This window comes from Parasteatoda tepidariorum, chromosome 6, assembly GCF_043381705.1.
Source record: "Parasteatoda tepidariorum isolate YZ-2023 chromosome 6, CAS_Ptep_4.0, whole genome shotgun sequence".
Classification (NCBI taxonomy): Eukaryota; Metazoa; Arthropoda; class Arachnida; order Araneae; family Theridiidae; genus Parasteatoda; species Parasteatoda tepidariorum.
In genome coordinates, this window is record NC_092209.1 from 30,901,681 (window position 1) to 30,924,998 (window position 23,318).

General features: G+C 26.0%; 1 long non-coding RNA gene across 1 annotated transcript in view; it reads right to left on the bottom strand.

Moving 5' to 3' along the window:
- The window catches only part of LOC122269424 (uncharacterized), a 33,136-nt gene extending 15,829 nt beyond the window's left edge, over nt 1–17,307 (bottom strand). Inside the window, exon 1 of the long non-coding RNA XR_006225179.2 lies at nt 17,125–17,307. This is a non-coding gene — a long non-coding RNA (uncharacterized lncRNA). The remainder of the gene's footprint in view (nt 1–17,124) is intronic.
- Between the last annotated feature and the right edge of the window lie 6,011 nt (nt 17,308–23,318).

The window sequence follows — 23,318 nt, forward strand, 5'->3', positions numbered from 1 at the left end:
CCTAAACTTCCCTAAAAGTTTCTCGTAACAATCGTTAAACATTAAAATTTTTTAAATTTACAATATATATATATATATNTATATATATATATATATATATTCCCCATAAGCGATGAGTATCTTTGTTTATTTAACAAGATTTAACTTACAACGCCTGAAAAATTTTCCTTTTGTCATTCAAATGGGAATATTATTTTGAGAAATCCGGGAGCAAATCTTGAGTGATATCTTATTTTCTTTTAACATTCTTATTTATTTTCCAAAGACGAAAGATCAAAGGATAGACCGTTAGATACTCAAATAAAATTCTGAGTCTCAAAATTACCTTCAATTAAATCGTAGTAATTTTGGCTTGCAAATTATTTTCCCATCAAAAAGGCTGGAGCAATTCATCTGCAATTTACTTACATTTTCTTAAAAAAAAAAAAAAATCATAAGGAATTTTTTTTCTTCTTCCAGCATCTTCTTGGAAGAATGGTCATGTCTCTAGACTGTTGTCCTTGAATACCCGGATGTTCAGTCGTCATATGGTCTAGTCAAGTAGTAAAAAACTAAGTTGAAAATATCATTTCAACTCCGCCCACTCGTCAATGTTTTAACCAATCAAAGTCAAGAACACGAAATCAGAAAGTCACGATTTAGACTCAAGGTGCTGATGCAAAGAAAATGGCATTTTTCGATTGTGACCTTCTTATTTTTTTGCATGATTTATTTTTATTTTTATTAATTTTTTTCGTGTTAAGGGACTGAGATAATCTGAAGGCAGTATCGGTCCATTTAACTTAATATCTGGTTTATAAGCGTTCGCACATAAATCCGAAAATCATAAATTGATGGTTTAGTGGCCTCGCATCCTGGATTGTTTTCACTTCAATCATTCCGTTCGTAAATTGCTTTTAAAAGTCATTACTAGTTACCCGAAGTCTGTCGATTCGTTGAGTTAGTTGATGCGCTTGAAGTAAGAGATTAGAGATGGAATACTCAGAAGTCAGGGATAAAGATCAGTTGATGATACATCTTCATGAAATGTTTTAAACTTGTCACTTGTCAAAAATTTTAAATTATAAATATGTAAAATGAAACAGATGCGCTTGAAGTACGAGGTTAAAGATGGAACATTCAGATATCGGGGATAAGGATCAGTTGATGATTCATCTTCAAGAAGTGTTTTAAATTTGTCACTTGTCAAATATTTGAAATTATAAACATGTAAATTGCAATTGATGACTTGAAGTAAGAGATTAGAGATGGAATGCTCAGAGGTCAGGGATAATGATCTTCAAGAAATGGTTTAAATTTGTAACTTGTTAACTATTTTAAATTATAAACATGTAAAATGAAATGGATGCGTTTGAAGTGAGAGATTATAGAAGGAATAGGGTCAAGTCAGGAATAAAGATCACAAGTCAAGATAAAGTCAGAAATCAGGGATAAAGATCAGCTGATGATTCATCATCAAGAAATGGTTTAAACTTGCCTCTTGTCAAATATTTTAAATTATAAGTATGTAAAATGAAATTGATACACTTGAAGTAAGAGATTAGAGATGGAATGCTCAAAAGTCATGTAAAAAGATTAGTTGATGATTCATCTTCAAGAAACTTGTCATATGTTAAACATTTTAAACAATAAACATGTAACATGGAAATGTATTAAAAAGCTTGAAGAATTCTGAGCATTATTATAAAACGTAGTTTAAGTTTTGATCAATTCTGAAACTTTGAACTTCATTTTAGTTCAAAGTATGCTCATTGCCTCAAGTTTAACGTTTGAATATCGATTTTTATAGCCGGTTCGGGCTCGATTCTCTACCCCTCTACTATGAATAAATTTGATATGAGTAGACTGAACTCTTTAGCCCTCTCTTTAATATTAAAATTCTTTCGAGGTTTTCTCTTTGTACAACAAATTTGCAAGTTTGGTAATGAGTAATTTCACGTAACAATGGTTGATTTTAAAGATATTTTAAGTACGAATGTATTTTTTAGCGGTTATTCTGTCACTCCACAGTTTATATATAAATCCAGTATTGCTTTGTATACTGATCTAGTTTTACTTAAAACATTTATCTACAACTACTTTATATTAATCCTACTTTTTATTGTATACTGATGAAGATCTGCACGAATAGTCAAGCCTTACTTCGTATACCGATTAAATTGGTTATCCCTAACACATCCAACATTACATTGCATACTTATCCGTCCCTATTTTACACTAATCTTACTTTATATTGAATATGAATATTAGTTGAACAAATTATTATTTGAATATGATTATCTGAACAAAGAGCTTTACCTTGTATGCCGATAAGTTGATCATCACTAGCAAATCCAGCCTTACACAGAATTCTTATTCGTCTCTACTTTATGTTGATTCTATTTCATATTGTATTTGAATAATATTTGAACAAATTATTATTTGAATCCTATTATTTGCACAAACACTAAAAAGAAAGTTTAGATTTATGAGATGATTAACATTTAAGATGCCCTCGGAATTTTTTAGCTTCATGATATTTAAATAATAAAAAGCAAATTATAATTTATTACAAATTTTTCCAGGTGCAAACAGAAACTATATGAATCGTTACAAATAAACCATATTTAATCATAAAAATTACTTTAGATGTATGGACTGTTCATCATGGACTAAGAAGTAAAAAAAAATGTACTCTATCTTACTAAATATTAACTACTAACAAAAGAATAAGAAACAATTGATTATTCGTACGAAAACTTTTCAAAAAATTAACGAGTCAGCTATCGAACCGAGAACAAAATCTGTAAAAACCATATTTAATATATATTATGTATTAAATATGTTTAATAGTAAAAGCTACTTTGGATTAATAGAATGTGTATCACACATAAATAATTACAATAAATAATTACAATAAATAATTGAAATTATGCATTTTAATATTACATAAAATATTTTTATCTTATAATAAAAACTGTAATCTTTGTCTATTAACGAACGCATAAGAAAAAATTGTTTGTTTAAATGATAACTTCTCTGTTTTAACTATTATAAATAAACTATTCTATTCTTAAAAAGAATAAGACAATGAGCTAGCTGTCGGACTTAGGATAAAAACTATATAAAATTCATTGTTAACAATGTTATTTTAAAATAATATTTATGCTTTAAAAACTATAGGAATAATGGAATATTATATACATTTTTAATACCATTTGAAATAATGTAGTTTAAAATGCATTTGATATTCTTGTAATAAAATTTTTTATCTGTTGTATCAAAATAATTTATTCAAACGAAAACTACTTCATAAATCAATAAGGCAGCTATCAGCAATAGTCGATAGCCTTGAATTTATAATTTTTTTTTTCTTCTGAAAAAAGTAAAAGTCGAACATAAGCTTGAGAAGTCTCTTATGAGAAAGTTGATGGGAGAAAAAGGGTCAAGTGACCGTTTTCTCTTGTCCGGCGGTCTAGCCACCCTCAAATTACTGACCACACGCGATGCTTTGATGACTGTAATTTTAAATAAATTAACTCTTGCCCTATTTCCGTTATAGTTATCTGAATGGGTAAACAAGACCGAGGCCATTGTAAACACAGCGCATCCTATTATTGTGCAAGAAAAAAAAATTTTTTTTTTCCATCCATGGCGGGATTAGAAGATGTTGCGTTGATAAAATTGAATTCAAGAAAAACCGTAATTTATTTTAATGTAAAATTTTGTTTTTTTAGTTTATAAAGATTTTTTTATACAAATAACGTGTTTTCTAAATCTTAGGAAACATCCAAAAATGCTGATTTTAATTACATCAGTTTGCAACTATTTTTTTCAGCGTTACATAGTTTTAAAATGATTAATGCTACAAGGGGGAAAATTTTGGTGAAATGACCGTACTGTATGGTAATGGCATTTCTGGTAAAAAAAACAAACATATTTCTGGTAATAGAAATCATTATATATGGTATTTAAACCATTCATTGGCAATTTTTCCGTCTATATGGTTGTTGTTTACTGGAAAATTATAGTTCTTATTACCACACGTTTAGTAAAAAGTACAAAACTGAAAAGTAATTACCAAATTTTACCACATTTAACAAATTTTATTGCATATTATAAAATTATATTTTATTTATAACTTATCCAAAGTGCTTTGGGAAAAGTTATCGAGCTCTTTGTCTTCCTATAGATGCAAAAACACGGTAAATTTTACCGTATTCTAGCAGTTTTGACCATATTATTTTCTCAGTGTAGAATACAGTATTTATACTGCATCTATAATATTAAGTGTTTTTTTTTTCATGAAATTTTTCAGAAATGTGCACTGGTAGATTTTCTTGATGCAGTTTTTCAATTTTTTATGCAACTTATTATTTTATTTTATTTGCAAGTTTTATAAAAGTTTTCAGCATGTTGAACCATATTATAGACGCAGCTTAATATGGTGTTGAGATGAATTGAAAAGTTGGTTCAACGTTGAACTGACTTTTCTCTCCTTACATGGTGCTAATTAGACGTTAAATTGTATCATCGAATCGTGTGACCAAGTTTTTTTAGAATGATATTATGATTTCACAATCGTATTGAGGTTGCAGCAAGTTCAAATGATATCACACTTCGAAAAAAAAAAAAAAAACATGTTCAAAACTACCAGAATATGGTAAAATTTATTGTTTTTCAGGATTTATGGGAACATCAAAAAGCGAAGTATATTTTTACCATAGTGCTTTAGTAATGATTATGTTAAAAAAAAAACAAAAATATATTTTCTTATAATATGTGATGAAATTTGTTGACTGTGGTAAAATTTGATAAATGTGGTAAAATTTGTTATATTTATCATGATACCTAAGAGTATCGCGTAAAAACTATTTATTCGGATCAATTTATTTTGAACTTTTGTATTTTTTTACTAAAAGTGTGGTAATAAGGACTATAGTTTTGGAATCGAAAATTTCCGGTAAACCGTTACCGTATGAACGGAAAATACCGCTTACTTTGGTTTACGGTTGGTTTCAGTTGCGGTATACTCGGTAATGGAAATACTAATTTACTATAAGTTTAAAACCAGTTTTTAGTTTAAAAATTCAGAAATGTTACACTGTAATTAATATTCCATGTAAGTTTACATTACTTTTTACTAATTCTAGTAATTTTAATATTTCATTCAGACTTATTAGCATTTCGAATAAAATTAACACTACGAGTTACTGTAATTTTCTTTTAAATAATAATTTGCTTTTCTAAAATTAACAGTTTGAACAGTTTTTTTCTCCTCCAATTAGCTCAAAGGTTGTACTTAAATAATTAACATTGCAAAATAAGAACATTCAGATAATACTATCACATCACGGGTGAATAATTCAAGTGTAGTTATACATTTCCTATAATTAAGAATACGACTCATGTATAATAATATGGCTAATACTCTAAACTTGCCACCACGCAGTTAAGATTTACCTTGGGGACGATATAAATTGCACAGTAGTCGTACTGTAAACCAGCAATTTCTTAAGAGATTTTTTTCACGTGATAATTTTCTATTTCTTAACGAGAGAAAAATAATTAAAGATGCGCCAGTTCCTTCTGTTCTGTTTCAACATTATTTCTTATTCACTTTTATAATTTATAGCTTTCAAAATATAAGGTTATGTGTAAAAAATAGGACTTTATTTTTACACATACACTGTTATTTATACACATTTCTAATGTTTTAAATCAATAGTAAATTAGTTTCTTGCGGAATGATTTTCAGCATTTTTAAAATATAGTGTTCAGAATAAAAACACTGATGAGTTAACTTCTTGTAATTATTCTACGTTTTTAAAGTGGAATTATCTGTATAAAAAATACCTGAGGAATTCTTACGGGATTGATTTTTCACAAAGATACTTTTTTAAATTAATATCCTGATTCCTCGGAAAACTTTTTCACATTTTTGAGTTTTGATTTTCTGAATTATCACCCTGACCAGTTGTTTTGTGGATAATTTTCATATGTTTTTAAAGTGTTATGATATTCTGAATTAACACCCTGACAAGTTAACATAAGGTAATCTTTCTGTGATTTTAAAGTACAGGATTATTAGTAGGATTATCTAAATTAACACTTTGATGAATTCACTCGCATTGGATTCTCTACTTATAATAAGATTATTATTTTGATTAACATCTTGATGAGTTTTTCTTGGAAAGGTTTTTCCACATTTTTGAACTGTGATTTTCTGGATTATTACCCTGATCAGTTGAATTTGGGAGACTCATACGTTTATAAAGTCCAATGATGCTCTGAATCTTGGCTAACTCTGAATTAACACCCTGACTAGTTTATTTTGGTTATTTTTCTGCGATTTTAAAGGACAGGATTATTAGTAGGATTGTCTAAATTAACATCCTGATGTTTTCAATCGTATTAGATTTTCTACTTATTTAAAGATTATTATTTTAATTAACACCCTGATGAATTTTTCCACATTTTGGAACTATGATTTTTTGGATTATTACCCTGACGAGTTATAATTTTGAGTGACTTTTACAGATTTTCAGAAGATAATGATATTCTGATTTGACACCCGGGTGAGTTGTCGAGGGGTAACTTTTTATTGTTTCCAAACTTGGTTAATTGAATTAACAACCTGCTGAATTTGCACAATTACTTGGAGCGTCTTCCTCAAATATGCATTTCTTAGTTAACACCAAGACAAATTTGTATTCAATTAAAGACTATTGTTGGCTCTAATGTTTTACTCTGAAATCTGATAGATTGTCAAAAATTATATTTAAAAGTATGATAGTTGTCAGCACAAATATAAAAATTTTAGTTAAGAGTTATCATCAAATAATAAAAATTTATACATCAGCATGTTCTGTGACATTTTCAACATTTAATTGTGATATAAAATTTAATGTTATGCCTTTGATACCGTCATACGAAGTTACTTAAACTGCTTTTCGATTTAATGCTTTTATCCATTTATGAGCATTTATCCATTTATTTTATCCATTTTATCCATTTATCCATTATTTAGAGACAGATTAATTAGTGTAAAACATAATTTTTTTAATTTATAGTTTCCTTCTGCGAACATTTAAATGTAATAAAATATTTAATGATGTGTCTTTGATACCGTAAATCGAATTTAAGCGACTTTTTAATTAAAATCCTTTGTCAATTTAAGAGCATTTATATTCGAGATTAGCAAAATATTCTAAAAATTGGATCTATAGTTTCCTTATATGCTTAGTCGCATAAAAGTTTTGTATAGCATATATTTTAAAGATATTGTTGTTGAAGTTCAATCACGTCGCACTAGAGCTGCACAATGGGCTATTGGCGACGGTCTGGGAAGCATCCCTGAGGATGATCCGAAGACATGCCATCAGGGATGGCACCCCCGCTTCGGTAGCCCGACGACCTGTAAGCGAAGCTGAGCACTTTACGGTAGAACAGTTTAACGAGGACCAATACCGCACACCCTCGGTCCGTATGAAGATTTATACAAGTGGTCACCCACCCGCCCACTGACAGCAGCCAGTGGTGCTTGACTTCGGGGATCTGCTGGGAGCAGTGTCTTAATGATCAGTTCACTGCGGGACTACATTTTAAAGAAATTAAAAGCAAATTTGTTTTAATTACCCCCCTAAAATGGAGTAACTTAGACCTGCAATGAGAATTTAGTACTTGATTTATGATAGCCAGTGATGGAATATCTAAGTAGATACTTACATAATTTTATGTAGTAATTTATGTATATATATATATATATATATATATATATGAAGGTTCAATATAATGAAAAAACGTTTAATTATAACAACTCTGAAATTATTAGGTTTTCACATTTTTGCCTGAATAGGTCTACTAGTTTTTTTGATCAATATGTGATAAAAACGATTTTCTGATATATTATCTTCGAAAGACATAGTATAAAAAAAACTAATATCCAATTCAAAAAATGATTGGTTTATAATGAGAAATGATGTATAGACCTGAGAGATAAGGGTTTTATTGGTCAATACGAACTTGGATATTTTAAACTGAATATTTAATAATTTACTAAATGTTTAGATATCTTTGACAAAAAAACAAACATTTTAAATGATATTCGATTTCTTTTGTTGTAAAATTAAATTGACATGGTAACTTAATCATTTTAATAAATTCAAAAGATTTATTTGCAAATGCTAAAATAAATTATGAATACAACTTAATCTAACGATTAAATAAATTTAATTTATTTTCGTTTGTTTGTCTTATTTATTGGATAAAAGCATATCATACAAAATAATATTGCGTTTCTTCCAGTTCTGAAAATAATTACTTTTATTGGAAAAAATCTAACATAAAATAAGTAAACCAATTAAACACGCAAAATCTAACAGGTTGAACGAAATACAACAAACAATCTACGGCTTTTTAAAATGTAACCAAATCCCAATTTATTTGAATATTGGTAAAGTAAGAATGTCAAATTTTAGCTAATCTCAATGAATCAATTGATATTGTATAATATTTGTTATTCTTTAGCCTTTATCGATAATTCAATTTTGTTAACATGTTTATAGGCATTGAAAAAATTTGTTAATAAAAAAAAAGTGAAAGCTGGGTAGGTGAATTTTTTTTTCTTCATATTTATTAATTTATAGATACTGTTTTAGATATTCTTTGTTACTTCCTTTCATATTTGTAATAAACATTAAAAAACAAATAAACTGTAGGTGTAAGTTTATATTAATGATGATAAACATGTCATAGACGAATTTTCGGATGTATATTAAGATAAACTATATAATTACAATACCAATGTCAGCATGATAAATGTAATCATATTGATCAACGCGAATAATTTCCTTCTCAAAATTGAACAGAATCATGCGAAATTAATGTATTTTCACAATTGAATAGTAATTCTTGTTTAACTTTCAATCGATGTAATGTATGTAGACGAAAAACAAACTTAATAGCACACGTTCTTTAGTGGCAAAAAATGAAAGTTACTATTTATTGAAAATAGTTTTTACACTATATATAGGAATTAATTTGTTAATTTGCTGCAATAAATGCAAATAATGAATCTGTACAGAAAATTTATGAGCGGAACTGATTAATTTAAATTTAAAAGTAAAATAATATATCTTCTACTACTTTAATCCTTTAATGGCACTCAGCATCAAAGTTTTTATGACGCTCCTAAGAATAATATGTAACTTAAATTAAATGTAATTAGAAGTTTAATATAACGAATAATTAGAAGTGTAATGTAGCTAATAATAAATGTAAATCTCATTGTCTTTTGCTAATTTAATGGAAATAATTACTATTAAATGATTACTGCAAAGCAAATTTATGAGTGGAACTGAATAATTTCAGTTCAGAAGTAAAATGATATATCATCTGCCCTTTTAATCTTTTAATGGCCGTCAGCATCTAGGTCTATATTATGACGCTCCTAAAAATTATATGTAACTTAAATTAAATCTAATTAAAAGTTTAAAATAGCTAATAATTAGAAGTGCTATGCAGCTAATATTAAATATAAACTCTAATGTCTTCCTTTAATTTAATGGAAATAATGAATTTGCAAAGCCAATTTATGAGCGAAATTGACTAATTTCAGTTCGGAAGTAAAATAATGTATCTTTTACCAATTTAATCTTTTAATGGCTGTCGGCATCCAAGATCTATATCATGACTATCCTAAAAATAGTATGTAACTTATCTATAAAATAATATGTATAATATGTAAAATAATATGTATAATATGTAAAATAATTTGTATAATATGTAAAATAATATGTATAATATGTAAAATAATATGTAATTAAATCTAAAAAGAAGTTTATAACGAATAATTAGAAGTATAATGGAACTATAATTTTAAATATAAACCCCTGTATCTTTTGTTAGTTTAATGCACATAATGAATCTGTTAAGCAAATTTATGAGCGGAACTTACTTATTAATTTCAATTCAGACGTTTTACTGCTAAATTGATAATATAACTTCTACTGCTTAAATCTTTTAATGGCAGCCAACATCCATACCTCGACACTTCAAAAAAATAATACATAACTTATGTTAAATATAATTAGAAGTATATTGTAACTAATATTAAATGTAAACCCCAGTGCTTTTGTTAGTTTAATGCAAATAATAAATCCAGAAAGCAAATTTATAAGTTTTGCACATTATTTTCATTAATTAATGAGAAACATTAGTTATATGATATCTTTACGCATTAAAATGACATTATTATAAATTATTTCTACTACTATTATATTACCAAACATTATCGAACTATAAATTGCTTAAGTAATATTCTTTTAATAAATGAATCCAATTGAAAACCCTTATAATTTATTTATTTTATATTTTATTTTAACTATATATGTTTTATTTATTTTATATTTTATTTTAACTACAGACAGTTTATCATTCAAAATAGTTTTTTATTCGTATTATTCCTTAATGTGATATTAATACTTTCCTATTTATTTAAAATTGCTATGAAAAATTGTTAGTAGTTTTCTCAATCAAGAGTAAATCTGTCTTCCTGAAGTGTAGAATCAAAAATTGCAGTACATTTTGAAAGATAAATACTTTAATTGGTAATGAAAGTAATACAAGGTGATAAATACAGTAACTAGATATTTTTTAAAATCACTTCGTGACTCATCAATTAGAGCAACATTTTTTTTAGAAAACTATTTTAATCCCAAAACGTACAAAAATGTACTCAATGATGATAAAAAATATTGTTTACTACATTAAAAAACATGATATTGCTTTAGGCTTCAAACTGCACAGTCAGAAATTGCAAAGCGTTTTAAAGGAAAAATGCTTTTACTGGTGATGAAAGTGATACAGAAGATATATACATATTACATTTAGGACTTACACATATTTTATATTTATTAGTTGATGGCAAGCAATTTTTGCAATAAGGTTCATAAAATTGCTATCATGCATATATTCTGTTTTCGAATCATAATATAACTTATTATTGTAAAGAAAGTATATTTTTATTAGACATAAAATTATTAATTAGATATTTAACTCAAAGAGATTTATGCCCAAAGACAAAAGACAAAATTGTTTTAAGTTTAAAAAGGATTAATTTTTAAATGTTTTTGATCAATAAAATTTGCAGTTATAAATTTAAAAAAAGAATGTTTTGCATTGTAATTTAACTTACTTTAAAAAGCTTTATTTTTATTTTTATTTTTATTTTAGTACTATCCATACAATTTCTGTACAATTATTTAACTAGAAAGAATAATGTACAAGTATTGTTAAGAAACCGTACTTTATTACTTATTATTGCTAAACAAAAAATTTCTTTATTTTAATTAGAATCGATATGATTATTTTCAAAGCTTTCCATAAATTAAATTGCTGTTATAAAATAAAGCTTTTCATTTATTTTAAATAATAAAACATCCGAAATTGCCTTATAAAATTTGAAATTTGATTTTGAAGTAACAATACAGAATATTATTTTAATCCATTAAAGACAAAACTATATTAAAAATAAATGCAATGTAAAAAAAATTTTTAAAAAAATACGTAAATCACGCTTTAATAATAAAATTAATTAAAGGACAAATCTAATGTTTATCTTTTACGATCCAGCTTTAACTGCCTTTGATGGTGAAAATTTACATAAAATATCTATTTATTTTCATTAAAATGATTTTGTTGTTTCATTATACGGTTGACTTCTTACGTAATTAATTTTCTCGTGTTTGGTTCGTATAGAGGGTTGGGGGAATAACATTAGTGTGCATATGTCATTAAATTCCTAAACTTGTAATTTATTTTCCTCTAAAAATGCTATTTTTTCCTTCTTTTTTTTATAAAAAAAATAAAAACATTTTGAGAAATAAAAGGAAAAGTAAGAAACCGGTTCATGCTCGACGTATTTTGCGACTAAGTTTTTCGACGGAGATTGTTGATATGCTGCCGTAAAAGAAACAGTTTTAGCCGGTGGGATTTTTTTTCTAGCCATTGGATTAGTCAATTGAGTTTAATTAATACCGTATTACAAAAAACGTATAAATAAAGATAAAATAATACAAATCAGTGTGTGGTCTTTGTTTCCTTTCTATTTCGTGTACTCGTTATTTAAATTTTTTTTTTAACTTTGAAGATTGAGATTGAATTTTTTAAAAAATATATTAAATATAATACATAAAATTGCAAATAAAAAAAAAACATACTATAAATTATTATAGATATTTAATATTTAAGTTTTGAAATTTGTTAATGAGTAGAATGTCAGGAACCAAAAATATTTTAAACATAGTTTACTTGTACAATATTGGAATATCGTAATTAGAATTTCGAAAGAATATTTTAATACCAGGAATATTTTAAGCATAGCATTTCTTACAAAGATTAAAATTCTTCAAAAGAACAATCTGAAGAATTTCAAAAGAATTATTAGCTTAAGAATTCGCTTAAGAATTTTAAAAGAACAATCATGATTATATCAGAAGAAAAAAAAAACACTTGTCTATCTATCTAGATGTCAAAAAAATCAAGAATCAAGAGCAGAAATCAGACATAGTTTACTTTTATGATATTAAAATTTCATAAAAGAAATTTAAATCCATAATTAACAATATAAAATTTTTTTAAATGCTAAAAGTTCATGCCATAATTACCGAATTTTGTCACAGTTACCAAATTTTATAATTTATTGTAAAACGATATTTTATTATTAATTTTACCAAAATCAATAACAAAGCACTTCGGTAAAAATTAACAAAATTTTTAGTGTTCCCCTAGAGCCAGAAACATGGTTTTAACACACTCTGGTTGTTTTGATCATTTTTTCTCAGTGCAGATATTTAAAAACAATTATTTCATGTAATTAATACAAACTTAATTTTTAGAAAAAACAAAAACAAAAAACACTTCCCATTTACTGTTCAGACAATTTTAAAATTTTGTATTGTAAATAAAATAGAAAATTTCAGAATTTATTTTCATTTTGTTTTTAAACTCAACCCTTAATAAAAAATAAAGCACACTGGGAGACTAATATGCCGACCTTGAATACCCTCTTTAAATATGATTATATGGTACTATAATATACATATATCAAATCAAGTGTAATTTATTTCTTCTCTTATAAATCAATGTCAAATAATTTTAGTTACAAATAATACATGGGAGTATTTCGCAATAAATTTAAGAGACATTACATTTTAGTCTTCCTCTCAATCGCAGCATAATTAATTAAATAAAAAATAAAATGTATTAAATATTATTTTTTCATTTGTCTCTCAAACACTCTTGGCAAAATTGGTAAGAAGTTGGAAAAGGAACTACACATGACATTCGTACTTTAATCCATAATGTTGTTTATGATTGCACTATCTTTAATCAGTTTTTGATATAATTTATGTAAACAATTATTTCTTGCAAAAACTTATTCGCTTGATAAAATTTATGAGAAGCATTTATGTGTGACAAAATCTTTACCCTAATAATCTCAGATACTTTTTGGTTAAATGACTGTACTGAATTACAAATTATACAAATTTAATACAAATTTTTTGTTTGCTATACTCTTTATTAAATCGAAATTCGAATAAGTCTTCTTTCTGAAAATCAACTAAACGAGTTGAATCTTTTCTTTTTTTAAATTTGAACTGAGACAAAAAATACTATCAAAACTACTAGAATATGACTAAATTTACTGTGTTTCTGGCACTATGTGAACACCAAAAAAAAACTCGGTAATTTTTACAGAAGCACTTAGGTTATGGTTCTGGTTAAGTTAACCATAAAATAAAGACTTATAATATATGATAAAATTTGGTAAATGTGGCAAAATTTGATAATTTTCTCATGTTTCCTTAGAGTATAGGATAAAAACTATTTATTCGGTTAAATTAATTTTCAGTTTTGTATTTTTAACCAAATGGTTGGTAATAAGAACTGTAATTTTAAAATCCAGAATTTTTGGAAAACCGTTACCATATAAATGGGAAAACTAGCAAATGAATGTTTTATTAATACCTTAAATTTTGGTTCTATTACCAGATTTACAGTTTTTTTAAAAGATAAATATCATTACCATGAAGTATGGTAATTTTTCCAGAATTTTATCATTGTGTGAAATTCAAAAAGTTCATTAATTTATGACATTTAACCGGTTAATATTTTAAGATATAGAAAATAGAATTGATACAAAGAATAGAATTAATATAGCTCAGAATTATAAGATAGAAATAAAATTTTATAATTAATTTTCTTAAGTATAAAGTTATTCATTGTTGAATTTTAAAACTAATATTTTTAAACAAAAAGAAATCGGAAAACTTTTTTTTAAATTGCAAATAAATGGTTTTAGTAGCCATATTACGAGTAACGAGTTAGTTTAAATAGTTTAAGAAGTTTTAACTATATTATTATGGTCCCATGTTATTCCTGAATTGAGTTTTCAGGAATTTAAGACATTTCCCACAGAAAAATCGGATTAACATTGAATCATAATACCGGTACATCAAAGAATAATATGGTGCATCTTTAATAAAGTATTAAATTAAACAGTGTTTCATCATATAATATAACAATCTCTTAAAATATTTGAATGAATGAATGATATGGTTCTACACGCTACAAAAAGAAAACTAGAAGAATTACGGTACTGTATGATATAACATTTCTAATAAAAAACAGCAACAGCCTAATTTTGATATTAACGGTATTTAAACCATTCATTTCAACCATTCATATACGGTATTTAAACCATTCATTTGGTAATTTTTCTTTCATATGGTAATGGTTTGTCAGAAATTCTGGTTTTCAAAATAATAATGCTTATCACACATTAAGTAAAAAATACGAAACTGAAAAGTATATTTTCAGAATAAATGATTTTATGTCATGGTGTCTGTAATAGAAAAAACAACAAGGAAAAGACAAAGTGGTGCCTAAATTAAAAAATTTAAACAATAATGGACTACAACCCTTGTAATAGCTAATTATTTTGAAAAAGTAAAAGTTTAATGCTAATTTTGGATATGAGCTATATCATATTATGTATCAGTCATATAAAAGTTTTTTTAAAGAAATTCAGTAAAAATCTGCAGTTGTTTTTAGTTAGAATAATTAAAATTTTATATCAAGCTATTTTAAGAGTTAATTGAACATTTTAGAAATGCAAGAATCAAATAATTATCCTGGAAGTGTGTTTTAGTAGAACATAGCATGGCATATGTTATGTTATATCTATATATTCTATAAAGTTTTTCCTAAGGAGCTTAGTTAATGAAAAATATCTTACTTTTGTTTAAACTCCAACTCAACAACACCTGTAATCAAAGAGTGGCACGACTAAGGAACTACAAAACTAGCTATTGTTACAATTAACTAAACATTTTTGAAAAATGAGGGGAAAAAACTTGCTTCGCTTTTGTGCCATTAGTATAAAATAACATGTTACGTGTTCAGTTTTCAGGAACATGTTACATGTTCAGTTTTCAGAATTTTCAGAAAAAGTGAACTAAAAAATTTCTTATTAAAGATCTTTCTATTGTGTTTGAACTCTGACATAACGGAGCTGATGATAAAAGGTTAAAATAACTATAAAATTAAATAAATAAAAATAAATAAATAAATAAATAAAACTACAAGTTTCACAATTTAAGAAATTAACTAAACGTTTTGAAAAAAAGGAAAAATAAAAAAAATTCTCAAATGTGTGACTTAGTATAATATATAATGTTATATTTTCCGATATATAACCCTTTAAAATAAAAGTAAATTAAAAAACAAAAAATTTATCAGTTGCCTTAGAACTGCGACATATCGGTGCCGATAATAAAAAAGACAACTAAAAAACTCTATTTTCACATTTTAAAAATCAACTAAATAATTTAAAAAAAATAAAAAAATAAAAAAAAAACATTAAAATTTATTTAAAAAGTGTTCGATTAGTATAAAATATCATGTTATATGTTCAGTCATATAACTCTTTAAAAAAATAGTAAGTAAAATAGTAAAAATAAATCAGTAAAAATAAAAGATCTTTCTATTGTGTTTGAATTCTGACACAACGCCGTCGATAATAAAAGATTAAAGACAACTAAAAAACTACAAGTCTCACAATTTGAAAATCAAGTGGACATTTTGGAAAAAGTGGGAAATTAAAATTTGCTTCAAATATGTGCCATGGTATAACATATAACAGCTGTTCCCAATTTTTTCAGCTATGGAACCCGAAATGATTGAACTGTTTTTGGTGGAACCCTGACTTTATAAATAATAACGTATATAAAAACAATAGTGACCGTGTTAACCAATAGAAGACTACTTTAGTTTGAAAATATTACATAAGAGGAAGGAAATTTTTTCATTCATTATCTTAAATTAATTTTATATTCAACGGTTGAATTCATACTCCTGGAACTATATCTTATTCAGTTTTAAATGTGTTTTTGGGATATACATAAGTGAAAATGAAAACAAATAAGTCGAATTTTTGTTGGAACGAAAGCTAAAAGAATTGTTATAAATGTTGAAACTGGTTACCAGGGAAACGTATTTCTTTATTAATGAATTGAGTTATTAACGAATTTATGCTGATTTGCAAAGCGCGATGGGAAATATTAATACAATTTTTCATAAAAGCAGGTCCTTTTCATAATATATTCAAAATATTGAAACAATATTTTCATAATATATTTGAAATATTGGATAAAAAAGTAACATTTAAATAAAAAAATTCTATTTCTTTTTTTAAAAATAATTTCATTAAAACAATCGAAATATTAAATAAATAATAGACTATTAGTTCGTTCAAAATATAAACAAGGTTTCAAAAATCATCACTGTGAGGTAAAAAAAAGTCCTTGCTCGCGGAACCCTTCTTATTCTTCCATAGAGCCTTAGGGTTCCGCAAAACACCATTTGAGAATCGTTGACTAATGCTATTATACTGTGTCAGTCGTACATAGTTTTTATAGATTTTGCTCCTGTGATTGAAACCCGACTATACGGCGCCTATAATTAAAGTTTCACATAACTAAAAAACTTCAAATCTAACAACTTTATCAATTAATTGAACATTTTGGAGACGCAAATACTACAAAAACGAGTTTAAAAAAAACTAACAATAGAAATACTTACATAATAATTTGTTCTTGCGTCGCTTAAGACAAACTTAAAATAAATAAATAAATAAAAAAGTTTAAAGGGAATTTTTAGAGACTTTTTCTCACATCGACCGCCTGTCTCCAAATAAATCCTCCATTTAAAAGAAATATATTTTAAAACCTCCATCGACAATAGAAGATCGTTAAAAAAAAGTAAAAAAAGTTCTTTTTCCGGAAAGAGAAAAAAAGTGATGCAAAAATAATAATGAATAGAATTTCTTTTGTTGTATTCGTCCCATTGTAATAGTTTTTAGTTGGTTTAATAATATAGCATTTTCTTCCAACGTAGAGTGATATTACGGGTGTACGGGAATATCGTCTTTTCACGGATGCGGGGGTTGGACAGTGGACGGGTAACCCGCCTTCGGAGCAGGTGGCTCCTTCAGCCGTGAAGAGGAGTCTCTTTTACCCGTTGATGAAAGATAATGAAGAAGAAAAAAAATTCTTCCTGGGCGGTCAAAGATTCCTTTGATCTTTTGTAAACAATATTTCGAATCGAATCTTTAATGAAATGTTGCTTTTGAATTAATATTTAGGGAAAAAGATATGAGAGAAATTTGGGTGAATAAAATTTCCCATTGTAATAGTCGTAAATTTAAATAAAAATTAAAGATAAATTCTCTTTTAAAAAATTTTGGGGGAGCGCTCACTGTAAAAAATACCAGATCAAATTGTGGGATTAGGTACCGACCCCCTAAGTGTAGTATTCACCAAATCCATTTTTACCGTAAAATTTTATACCGTAATTTTTACAGTAATATTTATTTAATTACAGTAGTTCAGTGATTTTACTGCAAATATTATTGTAAAAATTAAATAACTGTAAAAATTAAGATAAATAGTACTGTATCAGTGATTTTACTGTAAATATTATTGTAAAAATTAAATATTACTGTAAAAATTACGATAAATATTACTGTAAACCGTAATTTTTACAGTAATATTTATTTAATTACAGCAGTTCAGTGATTTTACTGTAAATATTATTGTAAAAATTAAATATTACTGTAAAAATTAAGATAAATAGTTATAATATCAGTGATTTTACTGTAAATATTATTGTAAAAATTAAATATTACTGCAAAAATTAAGATAAATATTACTGTATCAGTGATTGTACTGTAGATATTACTGTAAAAATTAAATATTACTGTAAAAATTAAGATAAATATTACTGTAAAAATTACGGTTTATCAGATTTTTTTGCTCTGAATAATGTTACGGTAAAAATAAGTAATACAGTAAAAAGTACTGGTACTCTGAGTGCCGGTACTATTTCCACCATTCGTTTGAAATTTTTTCCGTTGATATGGTTATAGTTTACCTGAAATTTTGGTTTTCGAAATTATAGCTCTTGTTACCAAAATTATAGTTTTTTATCTTATTTATAATATTTAAAGGGAAAAAAAATACAAATGTTTCGATAAAAATTACCGAACTTATTGGCGTTCCCATAGAGCCACAAACATGGTACGGCGTATAAATTGTATATATAATACGATTTACATGCATTTCAAGTAAAATAGATTTTAAAAAAACTATTCAATATTGTAAATAACGAGAGTGAAGCATCTCATAACTATAATTAGCTAGAACATATGTAGTTAAAAAATATTTTTAACAAAAAGAAGACATTGAAAATGTTCGGTTTGCTTTTTAAAGTTAAAATTCAACAAGATTATGCTGAACTATATTTTTCTTGAAATTAGTCATAAATCTAAAACTGTTTCTAATTCCGTAAAACAGTTTTAAATTTCAACAAGATTCATTTCAAGTGTTAAAATTCAACAAAATTACGCTGAACTTTATTATTCTTAAAATTAGTCATAAATCCAAAACTTTTTCTTATTCTGTAAATCAGTTTCAAATTTATGTCATCTATTAAATTTATGCTATCTGTCATAAACAGGTTCTAAATGTATGATAGTCATAAATTTAAAACCGGTGGGTTAAACTTGCCTTTAAAAGTAAAAGTCATCCTGATTGGTTACATAGAATCTCTTCATTACCATAAATCTTTTTTTTTTTTTTAAATTGAAAATTTTCTAAAATTTGATATTTGTTGGAATAAAAAGCATAAAAGAATGCAAAAAATTGCATTCCCTTTTTTTAATAAAACTTAGTAAATTTTAATAATAATTGGTTAAAAAATAATTATAATTATATTAGAGTTTACAAAAAAGAGTTTTAATTTTAAAACGTTTTGAAATACAAAGAAAAAATCAATAATCAATAAAAATATGAGAAATAAGTAAAAAAAACAAAACAAATAGATAATAAAAACATACGAAATAAAAAGTATAAAATAAAATAAAATAAATGCAAAAAATTGTATTAAGGAAACACAAAGGAAATTTATTAACATTTCTTAACGTATTATTTATTGTGAGTCTAATATGCATAACCTCATTTTATTTCAATTTTTACCTTAATCGGTATTTAAAGTGAAAGAACAATAACAGCAATTATAACAAAAACGGGTCTTACTTTAAATTAGTTTCTAACATGTTGAAATAAATCAGCTAAAAAAATGTTGAAATAAAAAACATAATAGAATTTTAAAAAATGTTTTTTTTTTCTAATTTCATTTATTTATTAATTTTTATTTCTGACTTGTTAAAGTTTTTCCTTTTACCTTCTGTTAAAATAAAATATTAGCATAACAATTAGTTAGTGGAAAAAAAGCATAACAGAAACATTTTACAATAATATATCTAACTGTAATATTGTTAAGAAAATAATAGAAGCTAAACTTTGAATGCAAAAATTGGCTGATTAAATGCATTGAAAATATTTGAATATATATTTATTCACACATGAATAATATCAAAAAGATAAGCTTACGTGCAAAGTATCTTATATCAAGGAAATATTATATCAATATTTCTCAAATTGACATTTAAAAATATTGTTTTACTAAATTGAATAGAAATCACGATTAAAAAAAGAAAAAGGAAAGAAAAAACTAAGTTTTCTAGTCGTAAAAATTAGTTATGGTACTAAACCAAAACATATTTTAAACTACCTAAAATCGCATGAAACTGAAAAATAATAAAATAAAGAATTTTTCTAACATGAACATATTGAAGAAATATAGTGGTTAATAAATTTTTAAATTAGAGGGGAGGGGGAAAATAGATTTCAGAAAAAGGGACAGTATAAAAACATTAATTTAAGTGAAGTTTTAAATTGAGAAAAGCTTAATCGAAAAACAACGTTACGACAAACACAATATTGGCGCTCATATAAAAGAAATTTGCACACTTATAAAAAACTTTGCGCACTTATAAAATAAATGTGCACAATTATAAGATAAATTTGCGCACTTATAAAATAAATTTTTATGTTAGTTGTTTTTGTGAAATTGAAGGACTTTGATTTGCAGTAACGTCATTTTGTTAAACCTAATCATTAGTTTGAAAGAAGGAGAAGAATTAAAAAAATATATATGTTTTTTAATCAAAAGTTACGTTAGTATAAAATAACTTCCGTGTCATATTCTTAATCTGAAATTTTATATTTTCTATTAAAAAAAAGAAGAACTTAAGGATGATACTTATTTATAATTATGAAATCAAAAGACATTATTTTCTTTTTTGAAAAAATCATCATTACTTACTTTTTGATTTAACGAATCACATTAAAATAAACTCAATTTTTTTTATATTATACTGTGATAATTTTTAATATATATATATATCTGAAATACATATTTTGCTTCGTATTTGCGATTAATTTATGTTTAAGTCAGAATAATGATGTTACTTGATTTCATAAGAAACTAAGGGGTGGTTCAAATAAGAACCTTAGTATTGCATTAGTGGGGTATGAGCGTTGCTTGCGTTACACTTTAAATTTTCCATCTTTATATTTTTTATATACTTTTAAGTGGAACATTGCACATTTTATAGAAAACATTCGATGCAACAAAAAAATTTGAATGAAAAGAAAAAAGCTGGAAGAGTATTTAAAAAAAAAAAAAAATCAAGATATTAAACGTAAATTTTAATTTATGCAAAGTTGCATATTTTATAATTTTAATACTCTTAAACGTAGTAAGTAATTATCTAAGAGTAATTACTTACTACTTATAATTACTACTAAGAATCTTTAGTAAGAATCTTACTACTAAGAATCTTTAGTAAGAATCTTACTACTAAGAATCTTTAGTAAGATTCTTAGCTCAGAATCTTACTAAACATATTTTTCCAACTTCTTTTATTATTTTGTATTAATTTAGGTCAAAATAAAAAAATATACATTATTTTCAGCATTTTAATAATTTATGATTATGAAATACAGCATGAAATACCGGTGCTTTCTTCAGCGTTAAAAGTAAAATCTTTCAAACATAGCTCACTTACGAGCAATAATTTTTTCACATTTGCGCTTATTTAAAGTTATTTAGATCTAAGAGAAACAGTTATTCATTATTGAAATTTCTTTACTTTGCAAAATTAATTATTGATATATTTTTTAAACTTGAATGAAAAAAAAAAACTTTTTCAAACGACTTATTTCGGATTTTATATTTTAGTACAAATATAATTCCGATAATGTAACAGATTTTGTTTTAATAGCTATTTTTATAATTTTACAGTTTATAAAAATATTTTTATAATTTTTATAATTTACAGGACAGTTTTTTTTATAATTACAAATTCCAAAACATATTTCTGCTAGTAATTGGAGCGTCAGAACAATGATAAATAGGGACATCCGTGTATCGTTTGCGGCAGAGGGTTATACTATATTTTAGTACAAATATAATTCCGATAATCTAACGGATTTTTTTTAGTACCTAGTAGACAGTTTTTTATAATTAAAGAATTCCAAAATGTATATTTGCTAGTAATTGGAGCGTCAGAACAATGATAAATAGGGACATCCGTGTACCATTTGCGTCAAAGGGTTATACGTCAAAGAGTTATACTATAATTTAGTACAAATATAATTCCGATAATCTAACGGATTTTTTTTAGAAACTAATGGACAGTTTTTTATAATTAAAGAATTTCAAAATGTATATTGGCTAGTAATTAGAGCGTCAGAACAATGATAAATAGGGACATCCGCGTACCATTTGCGCCAAAGGGTTATAGGAATTTAACCCCAATTTATTATAAATTAGAATACGTCAGTAAAGGTCAAAGTTCAAGCAAAAATCAAGGAGAAGGGATGTGCGACAACTTTCTTGCGTTAGCATGGGAGGAGGTTTATAACAAAGAAAATAGAAAGGAGAAGCCCAGTTCTTCGAAAACGCAACTAACGCAGAAAACTGTTCGGTGCGATATGCTTGCTATATCAGAAAAACAACTTACAGGGTGAGCAACATACTCAGATTTAGTAAAGATGTACTGGCAGTCAGGAGGTACGTTTCCTGAGAATCGGTTATAGGATAACTCTACATGCATGTAGCTGTACATGTATAACTCTACTTGTATATACTCTACATGTATAACTCTACATGTGGGTACGCTGCCTCCAGGCATCCACCAATTTATTCTTTCTTTCTATGTCAAAATTTGTTAGCAGATTTAGTCAACATGGAGGATATAAATGTATTCTCAAAAATATATTAATTAATAATACAGTACTGATTATCAATAGTGTAAAAATGCAGAAAAACCAACTATGAATTAAAAGAGAAAATTCTTCTTCTCCTTCCCAACCCCAGTGGAGGTTGGGGGGGGGGAGGGTGTAAACCAGTTTCAAGAACCTCTGCTACTCTGCCCCTAAATGTTGTTTTTACCTTCATATACAGGAACCGAAACAAAGTTTGGGGGAATGGTTTGCATTATGTCTATGTAAGCTAGCCTTCTTTACCTATGTATATTCTTTGGTTTATAATTTGCTTATTTTTGCTGCCAAGGAGATGGAAAGTTTAAAGTTTTCAAAAACATACTCATAAATTATTTGAATGCTCCCCTGATGTATTTAACTTCAGGTTAAAAACAATGAATACGAAACTGTTTATTATTTCAGAAATTTGAAGAAAAAAAATGTAGCACTTAATTTATCATTTTTATTTTTATATACAAGTTTAAAATTATAAGATACCATTTCAATAATTTAATTTTCAAAATTTTCGAATCTTATTTGACTGGTATATTAAACTTTTTAAAACTGCTCCTTTCGTTATTAATTTTTTAAAAAAAAATGAACTAA